This window comes from Carettochelys insculpta, chromosome 5, assembly GCF_033958435.1.
Source record: "Carettochelys insculpta isolate YL-2023 chromosome 5, ASM3395843v1, whole genome shotgun sequence".
Classification (NCBI taxonomy): Eukaryota; Metazoa; Chordata; order Testudines; family Carettochelyidae; genus Carettochelys; species Carettochelys insculpta.
The window spans coordinates 109,370,293-109,388,566 of NC_134141.1; the positions used below are offsets into that span (position 1 = coordinate 109,370,293).

Genomic DNA, 18,274 nt, shown 5'->3' on the forward strand with positions numbered 1-18,274 from the left:
CGCCTAGTACTTCTTGTCTGTTTCGTTTGATGAATCTCCATCCTATTTTCAAGAGGCAGGTTTAACTTCAGAATTCATCCAAAATGTAGAAAACTTGAAAACAGAGCAAAGGGCAGTTACAACTGAATAAACAAACTATTCACAACCCATTCACAGAGTTGTCTACCTGGCTAATACCAGTATAAATAGCAATAGGCAACCATGCCAACCCCAAACATCCAAAAATTAGGAGACAGCCCGCCCCCTTATATTAAACAGAATATATTGCACATTCTTTTTTATTTGCCTTCCAGGTTATGAGCCTTTAGGGTGTCTATGATTTATTTACAAGCCTTCTTCACAACCCTGAGAGTTAGACATTTTTTGTAATGAAATCTGAATCCCATACAATTGTATGGCTCCAGAAGCTCAGGCTTCAAGAAAAACACCAAATATTGCAAGGCTCAAAATAAAATTGTGAGTTCACAGCACTACATTTAGAATCTGACTAAACACAGTTTAGCTCCATCTGGATTGCAAAAGACACTTTTTCTGTTGTTTTTACAACTCCAAAATGTGTTGCAAATGGGTTAAAACTGTTTACGAGCCCAGGAAAGACCAGGACTGCAAAGTGAGCACCACATCAAATCAAAATGTATTTGTGTCCTCTTTTGCTTTTTCATAATACGCAAAGAAGGCTGCATTATTTACATAGTTATTGTTGTGCTTCTTTTTACTTTACACATTCATTTCTTTACCAACAATATAGGACTCTGGTGCCTGGAGAATCAGAACCAGTGAAACTGTGACATCATTGCAAACAATGAGGAAGTGCCCTCTGACTAAGTGTGAAAGGAAGCAAATTTTATACAGATTGTTTAACACTTGTTGGGTTTCAATAAAGTTCCCACTTTAGCAGCATCTGAGCATCCAAACACCTTTAATGGTTTATGTTCACAATATCCCATTAATGTAGGGAAGTACTATTATTTCTGAAGTCTGAGGACAAAAGCAGGGAAGACACATTTCTAAGAAAAAAACCAGGTGGATAAAATACTTTTTCAAAAAGTTAATCTGTGGCTTCTGAAGCTATTATGGAGACATAAAACCCCATCAATTCTTCTTTGCACGTCACCATTAACAGTCAAATGTCTACCACCTGTGAGAGTAGTGACCCAGGGCACAGGAGAAATCAGGACACAACTGCATTGCACTCTTTGCTCAGCCTACACTCTTTGTACCCGAACCACTTTCAAGCACAGCGCTTTCAAAGGAAACTACGATTTCCCGGTTGCAGGGAATTGGGTTTAACAGCAAACGGATATGGCCTTTTAACACAAGTCTCACTGAATCTCCAAAACGAACAAAGCCAAACAAACCCCTTGCCCCCTCCCCCGGATAACTAGAGGCCAAAGCCCACAAACACGGTGTGAAAGACAGCCGGGGGTGGAGTTCCCCTTCTTTCACAGGGGAACAGGACAAGCCAGAGCCCACCTAAAGAAAGCCCCGAATTAGGCAGAGGGAGAGACTGATGACCATGGCCCCCAAACATTTCCTTCCAAGCAGGGCCCACAGCCAAGCTGCGCACGGCGCCGCCGGGGAGCCTGGAACAATAACAACAACACGCCAAGGCCTCCGGGAGCGGGGAGGCAGGTGGGCACTGGACGAGCGGACACGGCTCTGCTGCCCCCGCAGAGGGAGCGCTCGCCGGAGCGTAACCGGAGCGCAGGCCGCTCCCCAGCTGCGGGCCCGGATAAAGGGGCAGGACGCCTGCTCGCTCCGGTGGCCGCTATTACCTGGGCACCACGTGGGCTTCCCCCAGGCTAGGGGCAGGGCTTAGGGCAGCGGCGGCAGAGGTGGGTCCCCGCCCCGCCCCAAAGGATGAGCCCAAGCGAGCAAACACCCCGCGCCCCCGCCTTCATGTTCTTGCCGCCGCAGCCGCCAGGCCCCGTGTGCTGAGTTGAAGAACTTGTTGGGCGAGTCCGGAGCCTGCTCGCCGAGCGCCATTGGCAGGAGGGCCGGCAGAGGTGCTGGCGTGCCGCGGTGAGCGGGCAGGTGTCGGGCGGGAAGCGGCCGCGGCCCGACTCGCAGCCAGAGGTGAGGGGCGGCGGAGGCGGGGCGCTCCCCACGGGGGGCGACAGAGGCGGCGCGTCCCTTCCCCCCGGCTCTGGAGGCGGGGTGTGGGGCTGGAGGACGGGTCCCCCTACGGGGCTGGGGGTTAAACAGCCGTTTCCTCGCAAGCCCGTAGCGGCTGTGCCCGGGGAGCGCCGTGCGCTAGCGCCGCTCTGCTGGCAGGGCTGGCTGCTGTCGGGGCGTAGTGACTCGCGTGCCCGGCCCGGCCCGTGGCCTGGCTCGCTTCAGGGGGCGCCGGGGGGCGCTGCTGCCCCCCACCCCCGCTGGGCTCATTCCCAGCCAGGCTCCGCGTGTGCGCTGGGGTTCGAGGGCTCCGGGCGCTGTCCCCGTGGCTTGCCCAGAGCCGGGTAGGACTTGCCCGAGCCCAGCCCACCCCCAGAGCCGCCGCTAGAGAAGGCGGAACAGGTTCTTGTAGCTCATCCCCAGGAATCCAGACCGGTCCCGGCCAGCCTGAGCGTGCGAGGGGCTGTCACCCTTCAGCCTGCAGCTCTCCGGGCGTGTGCGCCAGTCACCGGCAGCTGCCGCAGCTAACCCGCACGGGAGGGCTGGGAGCGCTTCGTAAAGTGACTTGAGCTAGAGAGCTAATGTGCAGTTAGGGTCACCATGTCTGACCTCAGAAAAGAGGCCGTCCCTGAGTGGGAGCGTATCCCTATTGGTATCTACCAACTCACCCTGCGTTAATGTACCATACATACTGTAACACATGAATACAAGGTAGATACTGATACGCTCGCTGCCAGAGGTGTTCTCTTTTATATGGTAACCCTAGCTAAATCATATCATTAGAGCTCACCTAGCATAAAGCAAAAATACCTGTTTTTCCCCCTGGTATTTGCTAATGTCTTAGAAAAACAAGCAGTCCTGCAGCACGTTAAAGACTAGCAAAATTTATTTACTCTTAAAGGTGCTGCAGGACTGCTAGCTTCTTTGCGAAGCTGCAGCCTCCTCTCTTAAAAGTTTGTGCCTGTATAAATGACCAGTGCACCAAGTCTGATTCAGGTTCAGAATGATCACATTTGTAAAGTAAACGTTAACTCGGCGGAGAAGCTCATTGCATTGATCTGTTGCTTAAGCCGATGCAGGAAATAAAAAATGCCAAACCTACTGGTGTTTGTTTTCAAACGTCTTTTCGATCCCCGTCTGTCAGCACAATAGAGAAATGCACGTCATTCTCCGCCCTGGATAGGGTGGACAAAGGCAAATTATGATGCACCTGCTTTGACTCCAGAGTTTGTTTGTTTCTATGTCACTGTATATGCTCCATTACATTTTTTTTAAAGGGGAAAAATCCTCTCGCCGCCTTGTGCTCCTTGTAGTAAAGTTTGCTTTTTTTTTAATTTGACTGCCTGATTCCATTGTGACTGCAACAATTTTGATCTACGCGACTTTATACAAAGCACAACAGCGTAACAAAGGGAAAAATGCTGTAGTGTATTAATTCTTAAGTCAGCTAAGCAACTATTTTTTTTATTCAGTCAAGGGAATGAGAAAATTTGGAGTAACAGTGTTTAATATTTTGACCAAATGTGAAGGTTATATAAATGCTTAAATATTATGTGAATTTTGGGCTAAGGCATATGTTCTAATATGATAACTATAGCACATCATTGCAGGAAAAAATAGTTTAATGGAAGGGTGACATCTTTTTGTGTGAATCTGTTGATTGGGTTCATGGAAACTTTTTTCTGTGGGTCACAAATGTGGTATATTTCACTTTTTTACAAAAAGTGTTAGTTCATTTTAAGTGTCAACAATGCAATTTTGTGCTGTACAGAAGTAGGCAGGTAATTCTTACCTGAAAGACTCAATAAAGTACAGAGTAAAGGGAACGTAGAAGTATAAGTTCAAACTCTAAGGAGAAAAGCAACTCCTTACTATATTTTAGGGAACACTTAATTGGTTGGTGTATCTTACTTGTGGTGATGCTGGGCTGACAAAGAGCACTGGGCGCTGTAAGTTCTGAGAAAAATTGTGGCACTTTATCTTGCAGGTATGAGTTAATCAATCACTTTTACACAGTTTTCTAAAGTAGTGAAGCTGGTGCTTATTAAGGAGCATTTATAATCATGAATAAAACTTGCTTAAGTATATCATCCAAGAGGTTTGTCACTATCTGGAAGGTGTTATGTAGTAGAGGAGCAAGAAAATTATGCCTAATTCTTCTGTTTTTTCTTAATTATCACAGTGGTTCACATTTCCTACTACATGTCTATTACCTAGTAAGATTTAAAATTTTCCCCGAACTCTAGCTTTTTTTTTCTCTGAAACGTTCTAATAGAATTGCTTAATCAGACTAGTTACTGAAACAGTATCTTAACTTTTTATTTGGAGTATGCTAGAGGTATTTAGGAAGTGAAACAGCTCAGATAATACACTTTAAAAGGGCTGAATAGTAACAGAGAGTAAGCCATGCTAGTCTATACACTATCAAAACAAAAAGCAGTCAAGTAGCACTTTAAAGACTAGCAAAATAGTTTTAGGTGAGGTTTCATGGGACAGACCCACTTCTTCAGACCATATCCAGACCAGAACAGACTCAATATTTAAGACACAGAGAACCAAAAACAGTAAGCAAGGAGGACAAATCAGAAAAAGATGATAATCAAGGTGAGCAAATCAGAGAGTGGAGGGGTGGGGGGGGAAGGATCAAGAATTAGATTAAGTATGCAGATGAGCCCCTTTAGTGACTCAAAGTTCACATCACGATTTAAACCATGTGTTAATGTTCCGAATTTGAATATAAATGTCAGTTCGTCCACTTCCCTTTCCGCAAAGGAGCGATAATTTCTTTTCAGTAACACACATACCTTGAGGTCATTGACAGAATGCCCCATTCCATTAAAATGTTGACTAACTGGTTTGTGGATCTGGAGTGTTTTAATGTCTGTTTTGTGCCCGTTGACCCTTTGTCTAAGGGAGTTAGAAGTCAGTCTAATATACAAAGCATCTGGGCATTGTTGGCACATGATGGCATATATGATGTTAGTAGAGGAGCATGAGAAAGTGCCCGTGATTCTGTGAGTGACCTGGTTAGGTCCAGTGATGGTATTTCCAGAGAAGATATGTGGACAAAGCTGGCAGCGGGCTTTGTTGCAGGGAAAGTTTCCAGGACTGGTGTTCCTGGGGTATAGACTGTGGCTGTTAGTAAGGATCCTCATGAGGTTGGGAGGTTGTCTGTAGGAGACAACAGGCATGTCACCCAGGGCCTTCTGGAGTGTAGCATCCTGATTAAGAATAGGTTGTAGGTCTTACATGCAAGAGATACATTTCCTGGACGCTACAGTACTAATCAAGGATGGCCTGATCAGTACCACACTGTACCGAAAACATACTGATCGCTATACTTATCTACACCCTTCTAGTTTCCATCCTGCACATGTGACTAGATCCATTGTTTACAGTCAAGCTCTTAGATATAATCTCATTTGCTCTGATCCAACTGACAGAGACCAAAAACTACAAGAACTTTACCAAATACTCGTAAACCTGAATTACCCACCAGGAGAAGTGAAAAAACAAATCGACAGGGCCAGACACATACCCAGAAACCAGCTACTCCAAGATCAGCCCAAAAAAGCCAAGAACAGAACACCACTGGTCATCACTTACAGCCCCCAACTCAGACCACTGCAATGAATTATTAAAGACCTACAACCTATTCTTAATCAGGATGCTATGCTCCAGAAGGCCCTGGGTGACATGCCTGTTCTCTCCTACAGACAACCTCCCAACCTTATGAGGATCCTTACTAACAGCCACAGTCTATACCCCAGGAACACCAGTCCTGGAATCTTTCCCTGCAACAAAGCCCGCTGCCAGCTTTGTCCACATATCTTCTCTGGAGATACCATCACTGGACCTAACCAGGTTACTCACAGAATCACAGGCACTTTCTCATGCTCCTCTACTAACATCATATATGCCTTCATTTGCCAACAATGCCCAGATGCTTTGTATGTTGGACAGACTTCTAACTCCCTTAGACAAAGGGTCAACGGGCACAAAACAGACATCAAAACACTCCAGATCCACAAACCAGTTAGTCAACATTTTAATGGAATTGGGCATTCTGTCAATGACCTCAAGGTATGTGTGTTACTGAAGAGAAATTATCGCTCCCTTGTAGAAAGGGAAGTGGACGAACTGACATTTATATTCAAATTCGGCACATTAACACATGGTTTAAATCGTGATGTGAACTTTGAGTCACTAAAGGGGCTCATCTGCATACTTAGTCTAATTCTTGATCCTTCCCCCCCACCCCTCCACTCTCTGATTTGCTCACCTTGATTATCATCTTTTTCTGATTTGTCCTCCTTGCTTACTGTTTTTGGTTCTCTGTGTCTTAAATATTGAGTCTGTTCTGGTCTGGATATGGTCTGAAGAAGTGGGTATGTCCCATGAAAGCTCACCTAATAAACTATTTTGCTAGTCTTTAAAGTGCTACTTGACTGCTTTGTGTTTTAAAAAGGCTGTGTAAGTAGCTTCCTAGAGGTAGTACCAGGAACTTCTGTGACACTGATTTATGACCACCACCTGCTGAACAAGAAACATATTCACAGCAAAGTGTATGAGAAAAATATTCAAGTACAAACCAAGTGAACTGCTCGCTAACTAGTTCCTCCTGTAAATCCTGTGCATCATCTTATTAAAACATGGAAACTTACCTTTTGATTTGAGGTAGAGTGTCAAGTTATAAAGTGTAAAATCATGGTCGATGGTGGTTTGTGTTTTTTGTTTAAAAGAAATCATAATTCATGCTTATGGTAAACATGATTTAGTCATTCGGAATCTGTCTGAGACTGAAATACAGCAGAGATTGAAGGCCGATTCCATTAGCAGTAAAATATTGGGCACTTCTGTGGTGGTAGAGTAATTTATACTTCTAGACCTATGTCCCAAACCCCTCATCCTTCCTTTTTTGTCTTTTAATTTGAGCTAAACATTTCAGTAACTTTTGAACTGATCTCTTGTTCTCCCTTGTGAGACTTCTTGTGAGTATTCTGGTCCTCAGTCTTGCAGTTTGCAATACTAAATTGAATGAACCACTTGCTTGCTTCATGCGTTAGCCTGCTAGTCAAATTAGCCTGAATTCATTTTGCTTTTTTTTTTTTTTTTTTTTTTTAAACTGTAGTTACGCAGCCTTTATTTTTACGGCATGTTAGTTGTGCTAGGTCTGATTATGCAGTTTGCTGTAAGTTTAAATTCTAATTTTGGAATCATAAGGGTTTCCAATCTGTATCTTTGGCTGTTTTTAATTTAATCAGCATGTGCTAAATGGGAAAGTCTGTTTCTACCTGTTTAAGTAAAACACAATGCCAGCAACTTCTGAATGCTAATCTCCTTTCCGACTGTATTGTGGCCTTGGGCAAATCTCCTAACCCTTCCATTGATGTTTCTCTTTCTGTCAGATGTAAAGAAGTCTTTATTACTTACCTCCTTAGGGCTATGGAGAGGAATTAGTGTGATCCACAGCCCGCAGATGTACAACTACTACCTGCCAATTGTTCTGAGATTAACTCCTTAGGACACTTGTAAAACTTTTCTAATGAAAGAGAGTATTTTGCAGAGTTGGTTATTGGACTTTAAAATAGGGCTGTAAAGTGATTAAAATTTTTTTAATTTTGATTATGTGGTTAATTGCACTGTTAAACAGTAAATAGTATTCTAATACTTTGTTGGTTTTTTTACATTGATTTCAGTTACCACACAGAAACAAAATGTATTGTGCTCACCTTATATTTATATTTTTTATTACGTTTACAAATATTTGCACTGCAAAAAAATTTTTTTTCAATTCACCTAGTACAAGTTCTGCAGTGCAATCAGTTCATGAGAGTTGAACTTACAAATTTAAGATTACGTACAAAGAAAACTTAATTCAAAAATAAAGCAATGAAAAACTTAAGAGTTTACAAGTCCACTCAGTCCTCTTTCTTGTTCAGCCAATCACTCACAAAAACAAGTTTGGTTACAATTTGCAAGAGACAGTACTGTCGTCATCTTGCCCACAGTGTCACCTGAAAGTGAGAACAGCTATTTGCGTGGCACTGTTGTAGCTGGCATGGCAACAGATTTGTATGCCAAATGCTCTGACGATTCATGTGTCCCTTCGTGCTAGAACCACCACTTCAAAGGACAGCAATCCAAAGCAATGTGGACTGACGTATGTTTATTTTCATCACCTTAGTCACATGGCACCAGCAGAAGGTTGATTTTCTTCTTTGGTGAGTTGGGCTCTACAGTTTGCCCATTGGAGTGGTGGTCTTTTAAGACTTTTGACTGCATGCTTTACACCATCTCTGTCTTAGATTTTGAGTGGTACTTCAGATTCTTAAACCTTGGTTCAGGTGTTATAATCGTCTTTAGAAATCTCACACTAGTACCTTTTGTTGCAGATTGTTCATTTTAAGACACTTCGAGTTTTGTCAATGTGTCGGGTCATTATCTGAGACTGCTATAACACAGTGGCCTGACAGCCGCAGCAGGCCCCGGATCAAGGTATGGGAGGGTTCCAGCTCTGCACCTGGAAGGAGTAGGGCCCCAGGACAGCTAGCCCTCAGCACTGTTTGGACTGCAGCGCTTTCCCCTTCCACCCTTACTCCCTCACAGCTGCATGCAGCTGGAGCCAGGCTGCTGTGGCATTTCAAAGGGGCCTGGAGTTCCAGCCACTGCTGCTGTCAAAGTTGCAGCAGGACAGCGGCCAGAGCTTTGGGCCCCTTTGAAACACTAGGCCTGGGGGCAATTGCCCCGCTTTGCCCCTCCCCCCCATCAGCAGGCCTGCTATAACATGAAAGGTATGGCAGAGTGTGGGTAAAATGGAGGTGGAGGCATACAGTTTTCCTCCAGAGAGTTCAGTCAGAAAGGTAATTAATGCATTATTTTTTAAATGAGTGTCATCGACATTGAAGCATATCTTCTGGAATGGTGGTTGAATCATGAGTAGTCATATGAAAGATTATCATAATTACAAGGTATTTTTTTTACATGCCAATGCCAGATAAAAAAGTTCCATGCAAACACCTGTTTTCAATTTTTGGTGATATTGTGAAAGAGAAACAGGCAGCATTGTCTTCAGTAAATATAAACAAACTTGTTTGCCTTAGTAACAGAGAGGGAGCCCTGCTAGTCTAGATACTATCAAAACAAAAAGCAGTCAAGTAGCACTTTAAAGACTTGCAAAATAATTTATCTGGTGAGCTTTCATGGGACAGACCCACTTCTTCAGACCATAGCCATACCAACAATCTGTTCTGGTATGGCTATGGTCTGAAGAAGTGGGTCTGTCCCATGAAAGCTCACCAGATAACTATTTGGCAAGTCTTTAACGTGCTACTTGACTGCTTTTTGTTTTGTTTGTCTTAGCAATTGACAGGACAAGAAGTAGGACTGAGTGCACTAGTAGGCACTGAAGTTTTGTATTGTTTTATTTAAGTGCTGATAGGTATCAAAAATATACATTTGTAAGTTTTATTTTCCCAATAAAGACAGTGCACTACAGTACTTGGTATGAGATAAGTGAAATATGCTATTTCTTTTATAATTTTTTTTACAGTGGAAACGTTTGTAATGGAAGTAATAAAAAGTGAGTAGTGTGCACTTTGTATTATTGTAACTGAAGTAATATATTTTAAAATGTAGAAAAACATCTAAAATATTTAGTAAATTGCAATTGGTATTTTAATAGTGAGATTAAAACAGTGATTAATCGTGATGAATTTTATTAAATTTTCAGTGACGCGTATGTGATAACTGCAATTAATTGACATCCTTACTTTAAAATATAACTTTTTGCTGTTTTCTGTCTTACCTGATTCAGAGAACTCGAGCAAGTTTCCTGCATGTGATTGTCCTTGGCAATAAATTAAGTGCTGAACAGGATGGCATAGAGTAGAAACAATACAAAGACACAAGTAATGGCATAAGGGAGCAAGAAACTCACAATCGGGCAGTACAGGAAAAAAATGCATAAATTAACTGTCACCCCCCAAGAGCCCAGTCAGTCTGTACAGTAGAAGGAAAGCAGTTGAAGGAATGAAGGGAAACACACGTAACATAAAAGAGTCATAGTCAGTGTTCCCTGTAAGCTGTGCAGTTGTGCAGCCACCCAGCTGATTAGCAAAGCACCTAGAGCTGGGTTTGATGATTCTAGTGGTGACGCACATTTGTACATGTCTCAGTGCACAAAAATTTATTCTGCATGTGGATGGAAAAGATGAGAGGGAACATTGGCCACTGCATATTGTGGCAGACAGCTGCCTGGTAGCTGCAGGAGCCTTCTAGAAGGAACATATGCCGGCTGGTGGGCTAATGCATTCTTATTCCTTGAATAGGCCCAATTAGGTCAGGCAGCTGGGGCCTTATTAGGTATCGGGCCCTGTGCTCCCTATAAAAGGCTCCCCATCTGGTAGCAGGGGGAAGGTTTTGGGAGGTGCACCAGAGGAGCAGAGTGACAGCAGGAGCACAGTGAAAAGTACCACGGGGAAATGGTGGGCAAAGTGGCCCAGGGTGAGGCTACTACTTTGGGGCAGGGGTAAAGGTCCTGCCAGTTGCCTCTTGTTCTCATAGGGACCCTGGCCCGGAATCCAGGGTAGAGGGTGGGTCTGGACTCCCCCCACCCTTCCCCCGAGGGATCACTTTACTGGAGCAGGCGTGGGCCTGCAAGGGGACTGGTATTCTCCCTGTACTGGTCCTGCCGATGATGAGGGTGGCTCGCTAAGTGGAGACCCCTGCCTTTGGAAGGGCCTGGGCAAAAGGCGGGCCTCCGTGAGTCTCTGAGGCAGCTCAGATCCGTCAGGAAGCGCAGGGACCCACAGAGGCTGACAAGGGACTTTGTCACAATACGTAATCTTACCTTTTCTTTGTCCTCCACAGCCATCCTATAATGACACACTTTACAGGTCTCTCTAATTTTTTGTATGTAGTTTTAAATGGCCCTCAATATTTGATCTGAAAATCCTACCGGTTTACTAGAATTGAGAGTATGGGTAAACCCCATTCAAGGATTTCTGGCAAGGAAAAAAAAAATCAGAACAGCGATAGACATCTGTGGGCTGACTAAATAAAAGATTGGATGGAAATCAGTGGCATATAAGTGCAGTTATTAAATACACCTGTGGCAGTCAATTGCCTTCTTTTTGACTCGTAGTTCCAGGTCACATTTTTGGGATGCACAAGCTGACAAGTCACAAATTTAGTGTTGTAGTATTCTGACCCTGTCAATATATTAGAGAGACATTCACTGTGGTAGGGGGAAAGGAAGTGGGTTAACTAAACTTCCAGTTCTCCTATGCAGGGGTAAGCAATAAGATGGAGGCAGTTTGCTAGGGTTAGCCTTGTGTGGACTGCCGTTGCTTTAGTCACCTGTGCAGCTGTTAGGTAGAGGTGCTTGCAGCACCTGTTGGCTGTGAATCACCATCCAGAACTGTGGGAGGTGGCATAGACTGGGACACCACTTCACCCAGCTCACATTGTCTGGAAATGGTGATCTGCAACCAGCTGGAGCTGCAAGCACACACATCTGCATAGGCACAGATCAGTACAGTGGTGGTGGCCTGCCAGGGGCTAACCCTGGCAAACTGCATCCTGCCTGTGAGCTGGTTATTTTGTACTTCTGCCTTGGTGAGAAGGAGGGTAAACTCTATTTAATTGTATTTACCCTTGATTAAACTTCTGGATACCTTTGAGTTACCCCAATGAAAGTGGTGCTCGGAGAGGTCTGATTTTTGAAGTAGGGGAGGTTCCCTAACATCTTTCTCCACAATGTGGAAGAACCTGATTTGAAGCAATGGATCAGTGTTAGTTGCCCTCTCTCAACTTCTACGCTCTGTACCCTTTCTTTAAGAATACTGGATATATTCAGATCGTCCGTTATTTAACTATTACTTGACAGCTCCTCAAAGTTTTTTAATGACAGGATGTCTGAATTAATTTCAGGATGGGTATCTAACTTTCAAGCATTGCCTGGTGGTGTTTTCCCAGAGAACAGAGCAAGTTATGAGGACGTCTTTGCTATCCAGTGGATTGATGGGCAGCAATTGATTCAGTAGAGGGTTGATTTGTTGCATCTGGTGCAGATAACAGCTGAACAGTCTCCTGTTGACTCCAGTACTCCACCAAAACAAGAAAAGTAAATCAAGTCCAAGGGAGAGTGTCAGCTGTCAGGTTACTGCTGTGACGGTACCACCATAAGCAGACCTAAGTGTGTTGATTTCAGGTACGTTATTCACATAGCTGTGGATGTGTACCCTACTACAGGCCATCACCCTAAGATAGACAGGGCCTGAGTGGTTAGGTGGCATCTGTATTTGACAGTATTTATTTAAAAACAGGCATCGTAGAGGGATGATGTAATATTTCCAAAAGCTTGATATGTTTGGTCCAAAGATGTAGTGTCTGAATGCTAATGGATACTTGGACTAAACAAGGAGAATGAGACTACTTAAGGAGTGCACCGTTCATTATGTGTGGTGGTGTTGCTCTGAAATGCAGTCAAAAACAATTTCATAATATGAAGTGAATCTCTTTTTCTTTAATTACAGAAAAAGATTAGCACTCAAACAAAACACTGTTAGTAGTAATTTAAATATGCTTAGTTGTAATTTCTGACTTGATAGCGGAATGTAATGTGTATTTTATTTATGTCAAAAGTAGGTTTTTGTTTTTTTATTGCTTTGGATAATAGAAAATGGATTCCACGCAATCATAGAAGCAGAAGGGGCCTTGAAAGATGATCTTGTCCAGTACCCTGTCTGCATGGCAGGACTAAGCATTCTCTTTAGAGCATCCCTTACAAATTTTTTTGTCTAACCTGTTCTTAAAAAATCAGTAACAAACGAAATTCCACAACTTCATAGGTAATATATTCCAGTCCTTAACCACGCTGACAGGAAGTTTATTATGTATGAAGGGCAGCTAAAATGGACAATTTTAGACCACTACTACTTATTCTGTCCTCAGATGTCAAGGAGAACAATTTGCCTTCCTTCTTTTAACAACCTTTTTTGTACTTGAAAACCATTATCATGTCCGCACTCAGTTTTCTTTTCTCCAAATTAAGTTAACCAGTTTTTTCTAATATTCCCTCATAAGTCATGTTTTCTAGAACTTGTTTGCTGCTTTTCTCTGTACTTTCTCCCATTTGTCTACATCTTGACTTGCTTGTGTGTGTACACATGGTTTTCCCTAACTGGATTGCCTTATTGTTCATGTTAAAAATAAATTACTGCAATTTAGGACCAGAAGGAACTGTTACGATCACTTAAAATCTGACACTCTACATAACACAGACCTAAGAAACTTGCCCAGTAAACTCGGCATCAAGCCCATAAGTTCTGTTTGCATTATGGGTTATCTTTTTTAGGTAAGCGGTTTTCAAACGTCGGGGCAGGCCTCCCAAGGGAAGCATGGGATTGCTATAAAGGGAGGTGTGAGGTGTGTGTGCTTTATTTAAGAGCTTTGGCAGCCAGGCTTAAAGTGGCTGGGACTTGTGCAGAAGGGCCAAGCCCACCTGGGAGGCAGGTATAAAGGGGATCCTAGGTGGCAGGGGTCCAGCTGTTATCTCTTCTTCTCCCCTACCCACTTCAATCCCTCATCAAGGGGTAGCTTAGCCCCCACTCCCAACCTTCACCTGGGCTGGGGCTCCACCTGTCACCCCTGGGGTGGCAGTAGCAGCACGGAAGTAACAGTGGCAATGAGGAGCTAAGTATGCTGTGAAAAGAAATTTTTAACAAATACATCACTTTTTACATGATTTCTGGGCAACTGCTGATGCGACACTGACTTCAGAGCTGGATGCTTAGCCAGCAGCCTCTGCTCTTCCTTCAGAGCTGGGTGGCCATGTGTGTTTAAAAACAACAAAGAGGAGCCCCGCCAAGCAAAACCACTGCTCTAGATCACCAATGCATGTTGTGTCTTGGGTGAGTACTGTTAACTGAGATTTTGGAAGCTCCATATTCATTCCTTTTGAAGTTGAAGATGTTTAAAGATACCAGGACATCTTGGCTTGTAAAGTACATGATATGCCAGCTATTTAGCACTTTTAATGTCAAAGGTGCACTGCTGTTCAGTGATTTGTAGTAGAGAACGTAGCATTTGCATTTTGGATCAGACCACTGTCAACTACCGGAAGTGTAAGAAATATGAAAACTTCATTATAGGTTTGCTTCTGATGGTGATACACAGCAAGCTTCTAATGATTCTCCTTTCAATTAACTCTAGCTTTTGTTATCTATTTTATATGCCTGTTGCTTGTCAGTTGTAGCTATATTTTCTTATTGACTTATTCAGAGATGAGCTTTCGTGGGACATGTGGGTGCCCATGGCAGTGCCGCTAATTTGGAGGTATAAGTTGTCCCCACATTGGAAATAACTGAATGAGAACAAAGTTACATAGGTCAGCCACCAGATTAGAGATTTAGCTAATATGGTAGCTGACCAGATTACAGTGAGAGGTGTGTGAGTTAAGTACATATTCAAATTCAATACATTAACAGGTTAAACAGAAACATCAACTACCTCACACACTACAAGGACTGCTTCTCTTCCTTTGGTGCCTGTAATTATCTCAGACAGGACAATTAACATCCCCCCACCTTTCACACCTTTCCTTCAACCCTATTTGATTTGTGAGGTTTTTATTGCATTTTTTCGGGGTGGGGGGAGGGTCCTCTGCACCTATAAATGTCAGTCTGTATTGGAAATGAAGCTGATCTGATGAAGTGGATCTGTCCCATGAAAGCTCATAACCAAATAAATAATTTTGTTAGTCTTTAAAGTGCTACATTTCTGCTGCTTTGTCATGTCTCATTAATGGGTGTTATTTAATAGCTTTTCTCCAACATTGGTTTTTCTATCACTTTAATATACCCAGCCATACTGGTTATGCACTGAGCGAACACTACATTGAACAATCCTTGATAACTCAAGTCTCTTTCTCCAGAATTTTATAAATTCAGAGTCCATGGATGCTATTTTTTTCACTACATTTTGTAGATGCAATCATTAATTGCTTTCTCTCCAAAGTATTCCTGGGAGGGATACTGTTTTATCCATTTTATAAGGGAGCTGAGACACAGTAAGGATAAATGACTTGCCCAGAGTCACACAAGAAGCTAATGGTGAAGTAGGGAAATGCACCTGGCTCTCCCAAATTTCCAAACCAATTTTTTATGTTAAAGAAGCTCCAGACAGGCTTAAAATTCTGCACATCTTACCAAACAAATTCACTTATGCTACGTCAACACAACAAGTTAAATTCAATTTTTAATAAATTTGATTTTTTTTAAGATCCTTATGGCTTTGAATTTGTGTCCACAAACCTGCTTGAAATTTGACCCACCATTTTTTCCAGGTCAAGTTTCCACCTGTCCATTGCTCTGTGAAAGTTTGATAGCGGGAGCAGTGCATTGTGGGTACCTATCCCACAGTGCCTTAGCCCTGGTTGCTTGTGGGTGTTTCACGTTAGTATCCCAGACTGTAAAGTGTCATCCCAGAATTCAGAGTACCCAGTAACAATTCAGATCTCTTCCAACCTGCCCGGGTTCCCCGTGCCTCTCGTCTTTTGCTGAGATTGGCATAGCGGAGGGCAGCTGTACTATCAGCCCTGTCCACCCCTCTATATTTGCAGGCCTGGGTGCTGCAGAATTCAAATTAAAATTCCAATTCAATCAAAAATTCACAGGCTTCCTGTGACCTGCTTCCTGCACACCTGAATGGAGAGCAGCGGAGAAAAGTGGCCCAGCATGGAGGGTCACTGTAGCTTTGTGAGAGAGAGCGTGTGTGTGTGTGTGTGTGTGTGTATAATATATATAGAAGGGACACATCTGGAGGCTAGTAAACTTGAATTGAAGACATGATGCTTCCACACTTGCTTTTATTTGAAATTTTAAATTCTAAATTGATGCTATGCCCATTCCGTAATATTGACATTTTGTTATTGGTATTAGGGCTCACTAATTTGAGCTAATGGTATTTACAGTGAAGACAGTGATCGTTTTAATATCAAGCTAACTCCTTTAAATTTGATTTTTCTCTCATAGTGTAGACACAGCCAAAGTGGCGTCAATAACAATTTACTGTCTACTTTCTCCTCTAAAACATAAAACAAATAACTGATTAAACTTTCATTAGATCACAGTCCATCAAGGCCACACTCGGGTCTCGCTAATTTTACATCTTGAAATGGAAACTTCCAGATTTCCCCCATATTTCTCGCATGACCTAATGCATGATTGTTCTGAAGAAGATGAAATCTCCCATAAGGCACCTAGATAGTTATCATGAAATGATTACTTCCTTAATGCTTCAGGCTATACTCTTAAGCATAATTTGATGACCTTTCTTTTACAGTAGCATGCCTGTTTGTAAACGTCATTACTGGTAATACAATTAACCGACCTTACTTAAATTCAGCGATGCTGTTTGGCATAATGGCTTGTGGTAATGAATTCCATGTTCCAGATGACTTCACTGCAGTAGGTGACAGATTTCCTGCTGAGCCATATTCTACTCTCAATTATATCAACCACCATAATATCATAATGTATGAGTGAAACTAAGCCCAAAATTTGGCTTGTGAAAAGCTCATTTAATTGTGCAGTCTAGTACCTGAAAACTTTTCTCACTGTTGTAAACCAAAACAATCTTGATGAAAACAAGAGAATATTGTATATCCCATGATTAACAATACTATCATTCTTATTAACTCTGACTAGGACAGTTACAATACAGCAAATGTGGCAGTATCAAACATTGTGCAAAATAATTATAATGTTGAAATGACATCAGATTCTAACTCTACTCCATAAGCTTAATTACTCAGATGTGAGCAAGAGTTATACTATGAATGAGAGGCAGGTACTGTCAAAAGCAGATGCTTGCTTGTAAGTTAGTGTCTGGGATATGAGCTCTTCATCAGTGTTACTAGCACTGCTAAAACATTTGGAAGATATAAATACATTCTACCTGGATAGTATGAGGACATCTTAACCTAGTACATGACAAAATAGTTTGACAAAAGTGATGAATAGTGATCTTTTGTCTGAAACATCATTGAGGGGAAAGTATAAGAGAAGGTAACCAACATGTCACAAAACGTGTAAGGTGACATGTGAGGTACGTAGCACAGATTTGTCTGTAATGGTAGGATACTTGTCAGAACCCTTTATTCTGCTTAGGGGGCAGTGGAAACTCCCAGCACTAACTGAGCTGAATTCACTGTAAAGTACATACATGTGTTAGCTGAACTGTGGACATCTAGTTCAGGGAAGGTAGGACTGGCCTTCATTAAAATTAAACATGACTTGGGTGTTTTCATACCTTATCCGATTCTGTGGCCCTTGGGGTTTTTGTCAGAGTCTTCTGTGCTGGCTACCTGTGCAGTGTAAGTGCAACATATGGAGGGAGCTCACACACGCAGCTGATCTATTATCCTAGCATTCTACCAGTACAAAACAACGTACAGTCATACCCTGAGATACACCCATTCGGGTTACAAGAATTTGAATTTATGAGGAGTTTGATTTAAAACCTCTACTTCGTTTTACCAGGCATTTCCTCGTATTTACAAGGACCAATTTGAATGTTGTGCACCTCAGCGGGATGCAGATGCCCTGCAACAGGAGAGAGGCCACAGCTCCAGGCAATGGCCACCTGCAGCTCCATCCTGCCCGGCGCAGCTCTCCGCAGCACCCAGTGCTGTTTTCCCGGAGCCCCTGGCCCAGCCTTTACCTGTGGCTGGTGTGGGTCTCCACCTCGCCGCTGAAGCAGCGGCGCACCCTGGCACAGCTGGTGGCCGTGGGCTCCCCAGTGCTCTTGCGAGACGTGGCTGCTGGGCGTGCAGCCCATCCCAGCCCCACCCCTGCTGCTCGCCCCCCAGGCAGCTAGGGAGCCGCCACCGCCTGACCTGCGCAGCTGTGCGTCGGGTGCCACTTACTTCCTGCCATGTTCCTTTGCGTTTAGCACCTCAGCCGCTGCTGGCGGGGCCTCTCTGCCACGCAGACCCACACAAGTGAGGAATCACCCCTCGCCAGCCCATCGTATTGGAAAGAGATGCATTTTTGGGTGCTCGTTGGCTGCCAATAAATTGTGCTACTTACTTATGACCAACAAAATGTGATCGGCCTGCTTTGGAATTAAAATGTAGAAGTTACTCTGTCATTCG

General features: G+C 43.2%; 1 protein-coding gene across 2 annotated transcripts in view; it reads left to right on the forward strand.

Moving 5' to 3' along the window:
* Nucleotides 1-1,914: 1,914 nt before the first annotated feature.
* The window catches only part of ATP8B1 (ATPase phospholipid transporting 8B1), an 88,053-nt gene continuing 71,693 nt past the window's right edge, over nucleotides 1,915-18,274 (forward strand). For both annotated transcript variants that reach the window (XM_074995743.1, XM_074995744.1), the window contains exon 1: nucleotides 1,915-2,076. The gene's annotated coding sequence lies outside the window, so the exon portion shown is untranslated. The remainder of the gene's footprint in view (nucleotides 2,077-18,274) is intronic.